This window comes from Paramisgurnus dabryanus, chromosome 3 (assembly GCF_030506205.2).
Source record: "Paramisgurnus dabryanus chromosome 3, PD_genome_1.1, whole genome shotgun sequence".
NCBI lineage: Eukaryota > Metazoa > Chordata > Actinopteri > Cypriniformes > Cobitidae > Paramisgurnus > Paramisgurnus dabryanus.
In genome coordinates, this window is record NC_133339.1 from 14,076,549 (window position 1) to 14,096,606 (window position 20,058).

A 20,058-nucleotide genomic window follows, 5' to 3' on the forward strand; every position below is an offset into this window, starting at 1 on the left:
GTCTGACAACAGAACAGAGAATATGTGAAAATAGCATTCAGTTGTGTTAAAATGCTAATTTCAGACCTTATTAATGTACAACTTTGTTCTTTTTTATAAATGTTTGCAATTTCTTTATTGTTTATTAGATTTTTCCCACCTTTTTGCTGATCCGAAAAATAATTTGATCTGTGCCTCAAATAATTATTTTAAATAATTATAAATGCAATTGCACTAATAATTGGCATAATCATTTCTTTCGGTGTTTCAGTTTCAGTTTTTCGGCCTTGGTTTCCTTTTTCGGTTTCGGCCGAGAATTTTCATTTCGGTGCATCCCTAAAACATACTCAGTAAACATACTCACGTTTTTCCTGATCCCATTTTTCAACCTTTAGTTAGTGTGTAATGTTGCTATAATAACATAAATAATACCTGTTGAATTATAAAGCTCAAAGTTCACTGCCAGGTGATATATTTTCTTTAACAGAATTCCCCTTCAGTGAATGCCGATTGGAGTACAGCCTTTTACTTCCCAATTGAATGAATATAGTTTTTTAATTCTGTGTAAAATCTGCCTGTCAATCACAGTTCTTGCACATGCCACAGATCCACCCTCCCCCACGTGCGCGTTACATTAGGCTTGTTTGACTTTATGTGGCACCAAAAGAACTGATAGGCAGATGACGTAAAAGTGACTAGAGAAATCATACAGAGAAGTCTAATTTCAACTCAACGGTACTTTGACGTCATCTGCCTTTCATTTCTTTCGGCACTGCATTAAGTCGAATGCTCGTCGAGGACGAGCCTGATGGGAGGTTGCTCGGTGGCAGCTCGTGACTCCTCATCCGAGAATGCGCAAATTCAAAATAAGTGTTTGGATTGTCACGTGTGTGGTTCTCTTTTACAAAATGTGTGTCCTGTGTGTCGAGAGATCCTGTGTGCATCACGTGTTTTGTAAAAATAAGTGCCTGCTGCACATGCGTCAAAACCGTTAATGATAAGAGACGCTCACGTTCCCAAAATACACGCTAGACACTCCTTTACAGTACATTCTGAATACGCATGAGATTATGCGAGTATCTGGCAAACGCGAGCGTCTCTTTTATCATAAACCCTTTAGACGCGTCTGCAGCAGGCACTTATTTTGGCATGACACGTGATGCACACACAATACCTCAAAGCGCAGAACACATATTTTGAAATTACGAACCACACACATGACAAGGTACATACATGTTGCAGTGTTTCCCACAGATCTGAAATTTACTTGTGGTGGTAGCTGGTGAAAAGGGCAATCATTATTATCCACCGACAAAAAATGGTCTACTATACATGTAACAAAGAACTAATAATGTGTGACACAACACAATACTTTGATTTATAAAACATTCATATTAATTTCACATTATAGTTCATTAATCTAACCACCCCAAACTTTTTTTGCATAAACAATGCTGACGCTGTTTGTCAAAGCACCACGAAAACACTATGTTTTTGCACTGATATATGAAGCAATTTGATGACCCCTTTTATCAAACTCAATTATATACAATACTATGTATACTATAGCCTATATAGACAGTGCAGGTCTATAGATTATAAATGTGACTGATGTTATAATGTTAATAACTTCTATATAGGCACTTTTACTGCTTCTGCTTTCTATTTCTCTTTTGCCGATTAAAAAAAGCTTAATCCACTCATTATTTCAGATTTAAAAGTCTAATTGCTGTCCCGATGACAGACTTTACATTACAGCTTTGCGTTTTTTATATCCTGAGTCAGCTAGAGCTTTGCTCATTCAGTATTAGCACTGTTTTTTGCTACAATCTCTGTGCAAACTGTTTAGATTTTAGTAAAGATATTGTCTATTAATAGTAAGATTATTAAAAAATGGGATAAAGAAAATGAAGCGGCGCGTGGTCGTGACAAGAGCCAGTTGCTATCGCCATAGAAACCGGAGGCACGCTGAAACAGCACTCGAGCTTTGCGCTAGCGGCCGTTCTCCGATCGACTCGGGTTTTACACACAATATTAATCAGACTTGGGACCCGAAGTAATGAACTAGGACCGACCCGGACCCATCTGACCATTTAAAATATAAACCCGGAACCGTACGGGTCCCGCGTCCTCAGTGAAGAAAGACCTCTAATGGTAAAACTCTGCTCAAGTTCAGAAACATGAAAGGATACAATGTGACACTGAGGTTGCTTCGCGTCGCGCCCAATTCATTGAGAAACAGAGCACGTGAACGGACACTCAACCGGAGAGACACAACGTGCTTGCACGCAAAATGAAGCCAACTTAGATGCTATAAACACATATGCACATAAGCATATGCGACCATTTTGGTCGCAGTGTGTTCCCTGGCTGCTCCGTATGTGCTGCTGCAGTTGATCCAGTTTGCCGCGCTGGATGATGAGTTTATGACGCGTGCATCATCTTCACGGTCACCCGACCCCCACCTCTCTCTCGCGCTCTCTCTCTCGCGCTCTCTCTTTCGCGCTCTCTCTCTCTCGCTCTCTCTCTCCAAAACACGGGTCATCCAGTCGAGTTCAGAAAATACGGAAATTCGTAAAGTGATTTTTTTTTACCTGGGGGGGGGGGGGGTCGCAATTTACCTGGGCGCAGCGCCCAAGTAGAGCCTATGTATGGGAAACACTGTGTTGTGATGAACTTCACATCGAGCGTCCTCGAAAAAAGAAGTCATCTGCCGCCACTGCTCGGTGGTAATATGGGAAGTGCATGAAAATTGTAAATATTTGAAATCATCTCAATCCTCCAGAGTTGCTGACTGTAGCTTTAAGTTCCACTGCTGTTTTTGCACTGTTGTAAATGTAAGTAAAACATTTTACGTGCAACAGCAGAATAGAGGGTATGCACGTGACGTCAACTTCGGCAAGAGGGACTGCGGTTACGCCCAGTGAGTGGTACTCGTAAGCACACATTAGACTTAATTCTGTCACTCAGACTCAATATTAATGAAATCGAAATATCACCTCAGAGTGATGCAGTTTCTGACCATTACCTTGTGTCATACACTGTACTTCTAGATAGGTTCACTCAATCCACAACATGCTACAGATTAGCCAGAACAATAATTTCCACCACTAAAGACAGCTTTGTTAGCACTCTTCCAGACCTGTCCCAAATTAAACATGTAACAGATAACTGTGACGATCTAGATATTGTATTAGAAAACCTATACTACAATCTCTGTTCTAACACATTGGATGCCGTTGCTCGGAGCATCTTGCAACTTGCTCCCATTCGAAAAAAGAGAATCAAAGAAAACCCGCCAGCTCCATGGTATGACCATCACGCCGCAGCCCTTAAAAAGGCAGCTAAAAAAATGGAAAGAAATTATAGAAGCACAAAATTAGAGGTATGGGTGCAGCATGGAAAGAGAGTGTTAAACACTACAGACAGGCTATTAAAACCACCAGATCTACCCATCTTAGCAAGCTTATAAATGAGAATCATAATAACCCTCGTTTCCTCTTTAGCACAGTTGCAAAACTGACTAGAAACAAAGAACAAACAGAAACCAATAGTAAACTTCAACACAATAGTAACGACTTCATGAACTTCTTTTCTAACAAAATTACGGCTATTAGGGAAAACATCATAGCTACCCAGGCAGCCACCACTCTACCCATTAGTTCACTTAACACTAGACTACCATACGAACATCTTGATTCATTTAAACCTACTACAATAGATGACCAATCGCTATCACTTTGTTTATGTAAACGAGGAAGAGTCATATCACTCCCTCAGTGTTTCCTCTAGGATTTTTTTCAGCTGTGGCGGCAGGGGCGCCCATGATGATTATAAATGTAAAAAAAATGTATGTAGAATATAGGCTACAGTAAACTAACATGTATTTTTTATAATTTTCACGCTGTCATTTACTTTTCCTTATATTTATAGCATATTGCTTTTCTATGTTTGATCTAAACTGTATTTTCTTAAAAAAAACGTTACATAGCTACGTACATAGTTCGGATATTTCATTGTAGTTTTAATGTAGAGTGCATTGCAAGTTCGTCCTCGTGTTTAGCGTACAGAGCTGTTACAAAGTCATGCAGTCCTGTTTGATAATCCGCACCGCTGTAATAGACAGAACAACCGACCAGTTCTCCGACATCAGCAGCAATTTTATTTCACACCCGTACTATTTGACAAAGACCGCAAATCGCGCAGTTAAATATAAACCTTTACCGGTCTTCAGACAGATCTTAAACACAAATAAGCACGGGACATTTAAAAACGAGTCGAATTTTGGTCTTGGATGTTAGACCTGCATTTTACTCTTGTCTATTGAGTCCCGACCTGCATCTACAACACAAATGACACGCGAATAGCCTATTACACCCGTTAGATCAAATATTATGCGGTTCACCTGCAGGTACCCCGACCCTGCTGTTTCGTCTGAAAACAGATAAAACAGTCTCACCGTCTGCCTCAAGTTTCTATTACCAACGTTCTTCTCTTCCACGGGAATAATGTAAGTTTCCTTACAAACAGATTCGACTATTAATGTCTTGCAGTCGCATATAAGTAGTATTCAGTATTTAGCCTTTTGTTTTTGGACAAATATCTTATCATTTAATGTGAAACTTTGTGAGTGTCGATCTAAAGCACAGACGATTGACTGACAGCTGAGCGGTCAGCAGCGCGCTGCGCTTATAGCCTATACTGAATAACTAATGGCCAGATAAGTTGATAATATGAGTACAGTGATTCCAAATGAATGTCCAAAAAACTCGTAATATGTTAAATCAAAAGTTTAGTAATGTCTTTTCTCGCAGCCCTGCGCTGTGTTGGTGTAGATATGCGCCGGTGAACATCATATGCGTGATGACCTTGCAGCTTAAATTACCCTAAATTTATAGTCATAAAGATAAAAGTAAAACAACATTCGAAACTTCAAATGATGTATTTTTATTTGTGTAAACTCACAATAAGGAGAAAACCTTGTGCTTATTTATAATCATTAAAAACATGACGTGCTTTCTGCTGGTTTGGTTTTAGAGCACGTCACAAAAAAAGAACAGAAACTCAAATACTTTTTTATTCGTTTTGTCAATTTAATAATTATTTAAGTGCAACATATTTCGTATAGGCTTATTTATTTTATTATTATTTCTCAAAACAGAAACGTAGCTTAATAATCCTCTGTTGATTTAAATCTATTTGTGCATGAAACTAAACCCATGGAGGAAATTATGATATTTTAGGAGATTTATTTATAAATGAGTGAACAACGCAAATCCAGAAAGGAATTTATTTCTAGACAGCCAGTCTCGCAGAGCGGACATTTCGGTAGCTTTTTTGCGAGCTGCCGCTGTGGGTTTTGTCTAGAAGGGATACAGCAAATGCCGAAAAGTTAAGGATTAGATTTGGAGGTAGGATTATTAGGATGAAAACAGCGGTTCTGGCTAAATTAGATACAAATACATCCTACAATCGTGTGAAATTTTGTGTTTAGAGTTGGGTTTGGTTAAAGGATTAGGATAAAACAGTGCTCATCCAACGAGATTTCGTTTGCTGTATCCCTTCTATCCACAACCGCAGGCGTGGCAGGGATATTTTAGGAGTGGCGGGCCGCCACGGTTGAATGTCTATAGCGGAAACACTGCTCCCTGGTTAAATACGGTGTACCCTAGGGATCAGTTTTAGGTCCTATCCTGTTCTCGTTATATATGTTACCCCTAGGAGACATTATCAGGAAACATAACATAAGTTTTCACTGCTATGCGGATGATACCCAGCTTTACATCTTCTCACATCCCAGCGAAACACACACGTTTTCTAAGCTAACAGACTGCATTAGCGATGCTAGTGACTGGATGGCACATAACTTTCTTAAGCTCAACTCCAATAAGACAGAGATACTTATTATTGAACCGAATCGATACAAACATAATATGCCAGATTACAAGTTGCACATAGATGGCTGCACTGTGGTGCCATCTTCCACGGTTAGGAACTTAGGTGTGATGTTCGACAGCAACTTATCCTTCGATAGTCATATCGCCAACGTCTGCCGCACAGCATTCTTCCATCTTAGAAATATCTCGAAAATACGCTATATACGGTCTACATCTGACGCAGAGAAGCTTATCCATGCTTTTATGACCTCTAGAATAGACTATTGTAACTCACTACTCGGGGGATGCCATGCAAATCAAGTAAACAAGCTTCAGCTAGTTCAAAACGCTTCTGCAAGGGTACTTACTCGATCTAAGAAGTATGACCACATAAGCCCAATTCTGGCATCTTTACACTGGCTACCAGTTAAATATCGCATACAATTTAAAATATAGCTGCAAGCAGCAATGCCGGGGTCAAGCCAAAAAGGGCACAGAAGAAAGTAAAGTTGAATTCGGATGAGCAGTTTAAAGAACCTAGGAAAATCTCTTGATTTCAGACTAAATAATATGACAGTTATCAGCAAAAAAGCTGTGTTTTCATTCAGTGTAATCTCTCCCTCTCTTCTCGAGGAGCATTGACAACTAAAACACTGAAAAAAACGTGAGTGGTGCTTGCAGTGGCAATTCTCAGCTCACAAAATGGTACATTGGTGTTAATGAGTCAAAAGAGATCACCCCCATGTCTCTACGATGTTCTGATGCAGAATTATAGCTCTTGTAAAAAGGGTTGATAAGGTATCCTAATTGGTTGCTAAGGAGTTAATTGGCATGCACCAATGATCTCCAAGCCATGAAAGGAATAATACATGATGACCCAAGGTTTTAGATGTACTGTTGGAGCAGTTTTAGGCAAAAATACCATATTTCTATCTCAAAACCACTAGGTGGCGCAATGACAAAGTTGTGCATGCAACCTCAGGTCATAACTGTGTTAGATCTAGCTAGTTTTATGACTATACACTTTAGTTTAGTGAAGAAACAGTTGTATGACCATGGGGTGGCTTGATTTCAAAGGTTTTGTTCAATTATAAGGCCAACTAGTGGTGCAAGCATTCAATTTTTTTTGTGTAGCCTCAGACTGTGGTCTTACATCAGCGTATCAAATATGGTGAAAAAATCTCTTTGCTTTATGAAGTTATAACCATTTATGTGTAAAAAACACAAAATGTAAAGGTAATTTTTCGTTTTTTGCAATTTTCGGCCATTTCTGATGAAAATTTTAATATAACGCCAATAGAACTTTTTGTTCAGAAGGTAATGCAATGTTCTTCCTATGGTGTTTACGAGTAGATCGGAATAACGCTCGCGGAGATATTCGTGCATGTTTTTTAAGTGCTGTTTTGCTGCGCAGGGCTAACCGTAAGGCGAAATCTGGCATGTTTGGTATCGTTGGACTTGGCAACTATTCAGCTCCAAAAATCAAGTCCTGTGAAAACACGTTGATCACAGCCAAAGTTATAAGCATGTACAGCATTCGTATGACCACTAGGTGGCGCTGTGACGAAACTCTGCATGCCCCCTCAGATCCTCACTGGCATCACAACTACAAAGTGTGGCGTCAATAGACATAAGATTGGCGAAGATACACACTAAAACCTGTTTTTTTGCGCTCTATGTAAAATTTGTTGACGCGCTATACGAAAACGGAATGGTTTATCAAAATTCTTTTAATAACTTTTTGCCCTGAGTGTCTCTAGATGCTACATACCGTTTTTCGTGGCAGTTGGGCAAAAGCTCTAGGACAAGTTCGCAAAAGTAGGTTTTATGAATAAATCAAAATGGTGGAACATTTTTCATGACGGATAATGACGTCATAGGGTCCAATCGAATCGTCTTGAGCGAAGGAATCAGAATTTAGTGTTTAGGACTTACGGGTGAGAAGTTATAAGCAAATACATAAGTGCACATTTGGACTGTTGGTGGCGCTAGCGGGTTAGAGGTACAGGCTTCAAATTTGCTGTGGAGACTTTTTTGACAGTCCTCTATCAGTGTGCCAAATTTCATAACTTTCCTACTTACGGTTCTATAGGCTGCCATAGACCGCAATGGCGGAGGAAGAAAAAGAAAACTAACAGATACAATAGGGGTCTTCGCCCATTCTGGGCTTGACCCCTAAATATCACTAATCACCTACAAAGCTTTAAATGGCCTAGCAGCCTCATGGTATATATCAGCGCTATATAAATAAAATTGAATTGAGTAAAAGACAGAATTTGTTTACAGTGTGAAATCAAAGAAAAAATGCGTAGACAACAGCTGTTGTGCCAACAGATTTAACAAGAATTCAGAGCCATTTTTTACAAACTGCAAAGAAACACTGAAAAGAGAAGTAAATGTATCGTCCACTGACCATAGGTGGATTCAAGTTGCTAGGGTCACTATCAAGTGCAACTAAATTTTATTTTTCCTGATAATTGTCAGTTATACTAACATTTTCGCAGGAGCCACAATGAAAACCAGCCATTATGTTGAATGTTTTGACATTCAAAGATTTAAGTGCAAAAGGTGTAAATATTCATCTGCTATCTTTAACTGTATCTCAAGAGCATCATTCTGAACATGTGAAAAATCTTACTTGGACACACAAAAAAATGACAATGTATCGATGTTTCATAAAACTTTAAAGTGTAATCAAATTGAAGATGTTTTTAGTCATGAATTGTAATGTGACACATTTTAGATGTCAAAACTTACATCTGTGTGATAACGAGAGGAACCGACCTACAGTCAATGAAAGCCACCAACCCTTACGAAATAACCATTTTATTGTGGTAAAAGTGTAGTTGGATTGATTACTATCAGCAAAACCATGGTTTTACTGCACTAACTATAGTTTTTGAAAACCATGTTTATTTTGTGGTTACCATGGTTTTACTACAGTAGCCTAACCATGTTTTTTTGTTTTAACTGTAGTAAAGCCATGGTTAATTTTCGTAAGGGAAGTCATACAAAAAGTTCAGAAAAGGTATTCTAGCAGGATCTGTTCCGTGTGTTTTAAACTTTAACGTTTTAAAATTGTTTTACAATTTTACCAATTATTTAAAACAATGAAGAACTTTTACTCACTACTCAAGTAACTGTACTATTTCAAGTTGTATGAAATGTAGTGGATTTAAAAGTGAGATGTTATAATATAGTAAAGTAAAAGAATAACGTCATTTTAAAAGCAAAGTAACTTACTTAGTACCTGCATTTTACAAGCCTCATCCTATTTAAATCACAAACATTTGTGTAGCCCCTATTTTCAAACTTACATGAAACAGTCCGAAGTAATAACGAGTCACCTCCTCGCGGTAAAAACGCGGGCAGTACTTCTGATTGCAGGCAAGATTTTCGTTTTTAAATCCTCAAAGAAACGCGAAAATCACGTCTTTTCTCCTCATAAATTTCCCTCGTCTCGTCTCTTCTTCTTCTCTTTTAAAGGCGGTTGGCATCCAGTTTATAGGCGCATTACCGCCCCCTCTGCTCCGGAGCGTGGATCTGATAATAGATCTCTCTATCTCCCTTACTATACAAATAAATACGTAAATAAATAAAACCACATTAACCCAAATACACACAAACATTCAAATAATTCCTCACCAATACAACTTAAATAAATGTTATATCTCACTTTTGTCCTGGTTTTTCAAAGCAAAATTTGACTGGATCACCCTGATACAGATACACACTTTTTCAGATTATCAAATCTGGATTACCAGTGCTTTAAATGGGTTAACATGTCAATGCTGACTATTAGCTATGTTAAAAACAGCAGGTAGTTTGGTCAGTATGCAGTGTTTTTACTTGAAAAGACAATAAAACAACACAACTTTCCCTTACTTTTTTTATTCAACATTAGGCTGTTCTTCTGGACCACAAAAAAACAAACAAATGCAGATTATACACAAACACATGCGTTATACGTCATAAAGAGGCTAAAAGTCTTGTGGTTAGCTAGGTAGAGATGCTGGTTGTTAAAAATACATTTGACTGTTTGGTCTCTGATGATTGTGATCAATATACTATACAGTGCCAAAAAGATTAAAGATTATTTTTGTCAAAATGAAATGTAATTGTTTTGTTTGCTATTGACTGCTGAATAGGGGATTGTATGAACATTTTTCTTTCTTAGCCTACTGTAATGTTTAAATAGTAGCCCAGTGTTATACTTTAAATACTTTATCATTATAAAGATATCCAAGGAAAGATAGTAAAGAAAGTAACAGCTAGCTGGCATCAGTTATTGTAAAATGCATATGCATAGGTCATTTTTAACAGTATCTCAATTTAACTTGCACGTTAAGTTATAAATTATAACAAGTAATGCACGGGCATCATCTTGCAGTTTCTTCTTTCTTTTGTCAGATCCTGACTCATGCTGTCTTTTCGGGGCCATTTCGATAAAAGTTGCCTACCGTCTGTCAAACTTCGTCAGGTGCCCACACGATCAACCGGCGGAGACCATCCAAGGCGAAAGGCCAAGGGGCATACTTTCTAGACTAGAGCAATTAAATTATCTCGTTCCCCTTTTTTGTTACATATACATGGCTAAAGATGCCTTATAATATTTCTATAGGCTAATGAAATAATATCTGCATTATAATTTTTTTCATAAGGCTATTTTTGATGCCCCCTCAGCATTTGGTGCCCTACGCACAGCGCATGATGCGCATGGTGGGAGCAGCGGCGCTGGGAAACACTGCTGTTTCATATATAGTAGTAGTATATAAATTAGGCTATACACTGTAAAAAAGAATATGCCCCATCTACTCAATAAAATTGTGGCAATAGATTACAAGCAATATCATTAATTACATTCAACAAATCAAAATTGATTTAGATTTACTCTATAAACTCCTTAATATTAACATATTCAAAAAGCCAAACTGCAATTTGCAATTAAAATTTTTATTAAAATTTAAACAAAAATATTGGGTATACTAGACAAAGATCTAGCACTATACAATAAAAAATATTATGCCATATCTACTCAATAAAAGTGTGGCAACAGATTACAAGCAATATCATTAATTAAATTCAACAAATAAAAATTGAGTTAGAATCACTCCATAAACTCCTTAATAGTAACCCATTCAAAAAGGTAATCTGCAATTTGCAATTAGAAATTAATTTAAATTTAAACAAAATATTGGGTATACAGGACAAAGACCTAGCACTATACAATAAATACTATTCAATTATACTATTTTAATTTAACATCATCCATTAATATTATTATTAGTAATGAGTATTATATCTGATTTCAGAATGACAGACAAAGATGAATCAATTCTTATTTTATTGCAGTCAAAAGAACAGGAAAGCATCTAATTTTTAATGGTGTATTTGTATTTGTGTGGTGAGATCCACACATTGCTTGTGTCATTTTATTTGTTAGATATTACTGTACCCTTCCCACATTTATACTGTGTAAAAATAATAAATATAATATATATTTTTTTGTAAACTTTTATTTAAAAAATATTTTGTATGCTTCTATTTTGTACAAAGTAATTAGCTAGATAGACCACGCAGACAAGATATGCGATGACTAATTTTGACCAGGCATTATTGCTAGGTACCAGTTGGGGTCCTAGGAGGGCAGATTTGCAAGGGGGGGACAGAACTGGTCACTGATCGGCTGCCTTCTGAGATACCTCCATTGTCCTGTCCCACAATTCTATGCGTGGGCGTACAATGAGAATCTGATTGGTTGAGCTTTGTCATGTTTGAAAAAATGACGGCCAAGTAAGCGACTGGAGCACAAATTTAGTACAAATAAATGTATATTTTTACACCTTTTAATTGCATTTCTAGCGAGAAATTAGTATTGTAGTTTTCAAATATGTGTAGTTCTGTAAAATAGTTTTCTATCTCATGGTGTGATCAGAAGACACACCAGATCACGCACGGTTGTTTAAAGCACTCGACTTTTGATGTTTTTAAGTACGTTTTATTATAAATCCCTTTATTTGTCATGTTTTAATGGTGGGCTGATCTACGTTACATGCTGTACTGTATAACATTAATGTTATACGTGTTGTTAACATGCTCTGTAGATATAAGATATGTTTAAGGAATAATTTAGACTGGTAAAGCTTCTTTTTAGGTAACTTTAAAGGAACACGCCCAGATTTTGGTAATTTAGCTTATTCACCGCATCCCCCAGAGTTAGATAAGTCCATACATACCTTTCTCATCTCCGTGCATGCTGTAACTCTGTCTGCCGCAGCCCCCGCTAGCTTAGCTTAGCACAAAGACTGGAAGTGATTGGCTTCAGCTAGCATACTGCTCCCAATAATGAGACAAAATAACGCGAACATTTTCTTATTTATGTGTTGTGATTTGTAAAGTCACACCGTGTACAAATAACAAATTTATATGAGACACAGCTATCTTTTGACAGAATAAATACTGGGAACTATATTCTCAGAAGGTGAAGCACTGCTACTTGGGCGGAGTGATTTGCTCGCAGCACCCGAGAAGCCTCCTGGTGAGAAGCAGAGAGTTCGGTCAGAGTTGTGCAAATCACTCCGCCCAAGTATGAGTAGAATGTGATGATGTTGTAAGGGAAAAATATGACCCCATCCATCCGTTTGGCCCAACGACGGAATCCAAACGCATAGCGAAGGTTTATAGCGCGTTCAGTCTTTTCCGGCGCTTATCAATGACGTTTTAATGTTACGCAACTTTATAATCTGACTCCAAAGATATAAAACATATTGTAATATGAATCAAATTGATGTAATTTTGGAATTTGGATAAACGTTTGTGTACAAAAGCCTCAGTTGTCTTTAAGTTATAAATTATTCTGATCAATCAGAGTGTTCTGCATATGTGACGTCACCGTGGGAGGCGGAGCTAATTCGCTGATCGGGAAGAGAGATTCAGTGCACGTGAGATGGTTAAGAGTTCAGCAGCTGTATTCAGTTTAGTTAAGTTTGATTCGAAGACTAATTTGAGTTATACTGGGTTACAGTGTGCGTACATATGCAGTAAGTTGTGATTGCTATATATATATATAAATACTTTGATTCGTTAGGTAATCATTAGTCAATTAATGCATAGCATCTGTTTGTTATATCTGTTTGATTCAGCGTATTAACGATATTGCTGAGATGTCTTTGTTGTGAGATATTCATTCAGACATATACATTGTACAATATGTTATTATTGTAATTTAGTATTATGATGGATGCATGTTATACAATGAATCTTAATATGCACGTTGCAATCATTAGTATATGTCCAGACTTGTTAAGCTGACTTCATGCTGTATTCACGGATTAATGTCGCCCTCTTGTGGACATTCAAGCATAAGCACCCATGCTTTAGTATTTAGTGTTTCTATTACATTTATATTGTGTGTTATCTAGTTTAATGTTTATTATGGAACATTTGTATATTTATCTTACTAAGTTTATTCTTTAATTCTTTTCAGAGACCACACACATACAACATATGTATAACTTAAAAGTCTTCAGTAAAGCAAACATCAATCAGACCCATTGAGTGCTTCTCTTCAATTAAGAACCATCAGATCATCTCATTCAGTTCTGGCAGACTGCCTACTGTGTTTCACAATCCAAACTTAACATTACCACGAACCCCTCCATTTCATATGGTCCTTCGAGCCGGATACAATGAATCGCAGTAGAGAGATGACATCACGTTCCGAGCCAGTTCCTCCTGTTGTTTGACCTAGACGACAAATAAGACTACCTGCACATCTAGCAGATTACCAAGTACAAGGATCAGGCTTTGTGGAGAGAGCACCATCAGTCTGGAATCTGAATGAAGCTGGAATGGAAGCAGCTGGGCATATGTTTGAAAATGCATAACTATCATCTTCTCCAAAGAGTCAGCCCTCATATTCAGATGATTACTCTCTTCAAGCTGAATCACCAGAGCATGTTCAGCAGTTCTCTGAATTAAAGTCTATGTGGAGAGAGATGAAGAAGGATACAGAAGAGCTTCACAGCCACATTTTACCAGAGATCTTATCAGCACTGCAAGGGCTCAAGGCAGAAAATGCATCATTAAAGCAGGAGATTAGGCAGATTAATACCAGTTTTGAGACTTCTCGTCGATCGTTAGGATTAACCCCCCGCACTGATGTGCCGACATTTGTCTGTAACCAGAGAAGTTATACAGTGAATAATGATGCAGTCTCTCCATCTGGTTATTCTCAGGGTGAGCAGTTGATGAGACAGATGGAGGACCTTACATTTACGCCCAGAATGACACATGCTGATGGAAGACAACATACTCACCTTCAGAGTTCATTTGTATACTCAGCCCAGTCTGATAGAGCAGAACGGTATGACACTGCAGCCCCATCCAGACATAGTCATATGCATATAAATGAAGATGTCGGTCCATCCTCACATCCGCAATCAGCGTCTAGAAAAGAAATGGTGCATACACAAGAGCAGATGTATCGAGGTCCTAAGCCTACCATACCCAGACTCACAGCAGCTGATCCTCGGCAGTTTTCTTGACTAAGGATGGCTTTAGAGAACCTCCTGCCAGCAGACGCGAGTGAAAGCTTTAAGTATCAGATTTTGACAGATCATCTGGACTTAGAAGAGACCTTGCTAGTGGCGGATTCTTACTGTAATTCGGTGAGACCATATACAGATTCAATGCAAGCACTGGTGTCTATGTATGGTCAGCCTCACAAGCTTGTTCTGCGTAGCATCACTGAAGTTCTGGAAGGCCCCAATCTCAGGTCAGGTGATGTGTCGGCATTCAAGATTTTCGCACTTCGAGAACGCTCATTAGTGAGTATGTTGGAGCAGTTAGGTTCAGAGGGCAAAGCTGAATTAGAATGCGATTCACATGTGTCAAGACTTCAAAGCAAGCTTCCCCATGAGCTTCAGATCAGCTTTAAGAGATACATCCACCCTTCTAGGATCACAGTTCCTACCCTTCTTGACTTTGCCAACTGGTTGGAGTATGAGATTCAGGTCCAAGATGACACCGCTAAATCGGCTATGTACGCTCCACCCTTACATACAAGACCTAGGAAAAGAGAAGGCGCTAAACCTCCAGGCAGATCTACGAGCATCCTGCTGGGTGCTGAGAAGCCCACCGGTGAAAGTGAATACAGGACGTCCGCTCCAGAGCCCAAGCCCAGCTCAGTCGGTTACAGGGAGAAGTCACGTGCTTACTGCCCTTACTGTGATAACAGTAGTCACTTCCTTAATGGATGCCTCAACTTCAAGGAGCTAACTAAGGAACAGAAGGAGGTTTGGATCCGTAAGAATAACAGGTGCTGGAGATGTGGCCGTAACCATCACGCATCCGATGCACATTAAAAGCCCTATGCAAGACCTGCAACAGAAAGCATTTGCTTATATTGCAGGAGCTGAATGAGAGAGTTGTTAATACAATGGAGATTGAACCTAAGGAGAGCTCGTGTCTTGTGAATACCACAAAGGGCATTTTATATGCAGATCGTTCTGTTGGGAGCCGCAGAGTCCTCCTGAAGGTTAGTAAAGTCATCATTGCAAATGGAGATGCCTCAATGGAAACATATGCAGTGTTAGATGACGGGTCAGAGAGGACTATTCTTCTCGCCTCTGCAGCTCAGCAACTGAATATCTAAGGGCAACCTGAAGATCTGATTCTGCGAACAGTAAAACAAGATCAGCAAGTTCTTCACGGAGCAGCTGTCTCCTTTACCGTATCATCTGTGTCGCAGCCTCACAAGAAATACATCATACAGCACGCATTTACCTCTGAGAGACTGGGCCTTGCTGAACACACCTATCCAGTGGCTACACTACAAGAAAAATATAGACATTTAGCTGGTCTTCCTCTGCAGCAGATGGATAAAGTGCAGCCTGTGTTATTAATCGGATCAGATTGCCCACATCTGATAACACCTATTGAACCAGTCCGGTTAGGCCCACCAGGGGGCCCTGCGGCGGTCAAAACCCGCCTAGGTTGGACTCTTCAAGGTCCTACTCATGAGGTTCATCGTGAGATCACTCATCAATGCTTCTTTACCTCTGTTCTTCCCAACATAGAGTTGTTGGCTAATGTGGAGAAACTATGGCAGATGGATGTGATCCCTTATCGCAGCGACAGAGTGGTGACACGATCCAACCTCGACCAGGACGCCATCAGACTCCTACAGGAGAAGACCGTAAGAGTTAATGTACAAGGTACGATGCGGTATGCCACACCGGTCCTTCGACAGCAGAGTGTGCCACATTTGACTATGCCAAAGGAAGCCGTTCTGCCTCAGCTCAGGAGTGTTGAGAGGAGACTGCTTAAGAATCCAGAACAGGCGTCAGCCTACCAGTGTGAAATCACCAAACTGAAGGAAGCAGGTTATGTGGCCAAGTTGGAACCGAGGGAGGTGAAAAGCTCAATAGAGTCATGGTACATCCCGCACCATATGGTACAGCACAACAACAAAAACCGAGTGGTCTATAACTGTTCTTTCCAGTTTGAAGGTCATAGTCTCAATGAGTTCCTTTTACCAGGACCCACGCTAGGACCATCACTGCTGTCCTCCCTGCTACGCTTTCGAGAGCGTCCTGTTGCCATAAGCAGCGATATTCGCGGCATGTTTCACCAGGTGAGACTGCTACACAGTGACATGCCTTTACTCCGTTTCCTGTGGAGAGATTTGATGCCTGAGAAACCCCCTGATGTGTACCAGTGGCAGGTACTTCACTTTGGCACCACGTGCAGTCCCTGCTGTGCCACGTATGCCCTGCAAAAACACGTCATAGATCACAGTCAGCCTGGAGATCCAGTCAGAGAGGTGATTGAGAAATCATTCTACGTGGACAATTGCTTGCACGGTCTTCACTCTCCCCAAGAAGCAAAGGTATTAGTCGATCAACTCTGTGCTCTTTTAGCCACTGGAGGCTTCGAGCTGCGACAATGGGCCAGTAATTGTCCGTCTGTGGTTACCCACTTACCTGCTGACTCTCGATCCCCTACCTGTGACCTCTGGCTCAGTCAAGGGCAACAAGATGTCCATGAGTCTACGCTTGGACTGCAATGGCATTGTCAGTCCGACACTCTACATTACAAGCATCGAGCCAAGCACACTTCCCCAGCAACGATGCATCAAATCTATAGAGTTCTAGCCAGTCAATATGATCCTCTTGGCTCATATGTTATTGTGTGACCAAGGCACTAATTTTAGGGGAGGAGAACGTGAGTTGAATGAGGCTTTTGCTGCCCTCCAAGATGACCTAAAGAGTCATCTGGCTCATCAGCAAATCAAGTTTATCTACAACCCTCCAAGTGCCCCTCACTTCGGTGGTTGCTGGGAGAGGGAGATTCGCTCCATTAAGGCAGCTCTTAGAGTGACTATTGGAGCTCAGACCGTTACAGAGGAAGTGTTGAGGACCGTTCTGATTGAGGTGAAGGGCATTCTCAATTCTAAGCCTCTGGGATACACCTCCTCTGACATTGCTGATGTTGACCCGATCACCCCTTACTGCTTTCTGATTGGTCGGCGAGATGCGTCCTTGCCTCAGGTCATCTACGAGGAATCAGAGATGCTGAGTCGTCGACCCTGGCGCCACAGCCAACTGCTTGCGGAGCATTTCTGGAGACATTTCTTAAAGTACTACTTACCAGATCTTCAAGCCCGACAGAAGTGGACGACTGAAAGGAAGACACTGGAAATCGGAAATGTAGTGCTGGTTGTAGATCCCCAGCTTCCTCGTGCCCTCTGGCCTGTAGGCAGAGTCACACAGGTGTTCCCCGGTGCCGATGGTCGAGTCAGAACAGCTAGTGTGGAAGTCAAAGAGAAGACCTATACACGACCAGTAGCCCGTCTCATCCAACTCCCAGCCCTGCCTGAGGACGACTAAGACAAGATCTTGACCTTTTGTTAAATGAACGAATTCAGTCACTGAATTCGGGGGCGGCTGTACAAAAGCCTCAGTTGTCTTTAAGTTATAAATAATTCTGATCAATCAGAGTGTTCTGCATATGTGACTTCACTGTGGGAGGAGGAGCTAATTCGCTGATCGGGGAGAGAGATTCAGTGCACGTAAGATGGTTTAGAGTTCAGCAGCTGTATTCAGTTTAGTTAAGTTTGATTCGAAGACTAATTTGAGTTATACTGGGTTACAGTGTGCGTACATATGCAGTAAGTTGTGATTGCTATATATATAAATACTTTGATTCGTTAGGTAATCATTAGTCAATTAATGCATAGCATCTGTTTGTTCTATCTGTTTGATTCAGCGTATTAACGATATTGCTGAGATGTCTTTGTTGTGAGATATTCATTCAGACATATACATTGTACAATATGTTATTATTGTAATTTAGTATTATGATGGATGCATGTTATACAATGAATCTTAATATGCACGTTGCAATCATTAGTATATGTCCAGACTTGTTAAGCTGACTTCATGCTGTATTCACGGATTAATGTCGCCCTCTTGTGGACATTCAAGCATAAGCACCCATGCTTTAGTATTTAGTGTTTCTATTACATTTATATTGTGTGTTATCTAGTTTAATGTTTATTATGGAACATTTGTATATTTATCTTACTAAGTTTATTCTTTAATTCTTTTCAGAGACCACACACATACAACATATGTATAACTTAAAAGTCTTCAGTAAAGCAAACATCAATCAGACCCATTGAGTGCTTCTCTTCAATTAAGAACCATCAGATCATCTCATTTAGTTCTGGCAGACTGCCTACTGTGTTTCACAATCCAAACTTAACATTACCACGAACCCCTCCATTTCAGTTTGATCATTCTATTTACTCATGTTAACATTGAACTAATTCATTAGATCATCAATGTGTAGCTCTTACAGTCGCATACACAAATTCTTCCCTGTTATAGCAGAGGATAACAAATATTAGCATGTGATGCTAATCTTCCCTGCCTAAACAGAGGATAACCAATTCTTCCCTACTATAACAGAGGATAACAAATATAAGCATATAGTGCTAATCTTCCCTGCCTAAACAGAGGATAACCAATACTTCCCTACTATAGCAGAGGATAACAAATATTAGCCTGCAGTGCTAATCTTCCCTGCCTAAACAGAGGATAACTCATTCTTCCCTGTAGTAACAGAGGCTTCCCTGTTATAATAGAGGTTCACCAATATTAGCATGTGATGCTAATCTTCCCTGCCTAAACAGAGGACTAATAATTCTTTATAGTAACTTAGAAGAGTCAATAATACAGAGCAAATTAGAATGAATGCAAAACGTAACAATTTATTAACCAGGTATGTAAAACATAATTCAGAAGCCAATTTACAATCCAATTCATATACGAAACAAACGAAAAACCATTGCATACCTGGTGAGGAGATGAAGATCTGGTTACAGATTCCTCAAAGTAAAATAAAAATACATGATGCTGTGCCAGGACAGCATCATGGGGGTGCATTTTCGCGTAAAAGGCGGCCTTCTGAACATAATGGTCTAACCTCTAGCGGCGACCAAGCCTGATTCGGTTGTGATCGTGGGCCCGCATGATTATTAAATATTAATAAACGGCCGGTGCGTGAGTCCAAAGCGACATGAGTAGCAAAATGAATGGATGCAATAACAAGTAGGGCTAAACAAGAATAACCAAACATCCACCCAAATTCTGTAACTGTTAAAAGTAATTATCAATCCGATTTATATTAACATTATCTTGAAGTCAGATAATAATACAAAAGTGCATAATGCCAAAAGTCACCTGCAAGCGCCGGAAAAGACAGAACGCGCTAATACCCTTCGTTTGGATTCCGTCGTTGGGCCAAACAGATGGAAGGGGTCACATTTGGACCCCTTACCTTCCGAAACCTGAGATCCCTTACAATGTTTACATACATATTGCAGCATGCTTGCAGATGCACAGCCAAAAGAAGTCTGAATGTGAAATTTTGTGAAAAAATTGTTAAAATCACTTTATTCAATTATTTATTTGTATAACATTTATATTAATTTTTCTTGTCATTGTTAAAAAGAAAAAATGAACAAGTACACGGACAGCTGATTAGCTTCAATGTATTTATTACAAAATGAAATAAATGATATAAAACCATTCATTAAAAGTACAAAACATTTGTACAACATGAATTAAACACAAAAATCTAGTCAGAGTACAAATATTCAGTGTTTAGATTCTATGTAAGCAATAAGGTACGAGAG

The 20,058-nt window shown here is 39.4% G+C and overlaps 1 protein-coding gene across 5 annotated transcripts in view; it reads right to left on the reverse strand.

Annotated features, from left to right (window-relative positions):
- Positions 1–20,058, reverse strand: part of LOC135769018 (uncharacterized) — a 178,654-nt gene that overhangs the window by 19,115 nt on the left and 139,481 nt on the right. For 3 of the 5 annotated variants that reach the window (XM_065278379.1, XM_065278381.1, XM_065278382.2), the window contains exon 1: positions 9,173–9,314. The exons of 1 other annotated variant lie outside the window; for it this stretch is intronic. The gene's annotated coding sequence lies outside the window, so the exon portion shown is untranslated. Of the gene's footprint in view, positions 1–9,172; positions 9,315–12,091; positions 12,226–20,058 lie in introns of those variants that run through there. One more of the 5 variants, XM_065278380.1, reaches the window with a different exon arrangement.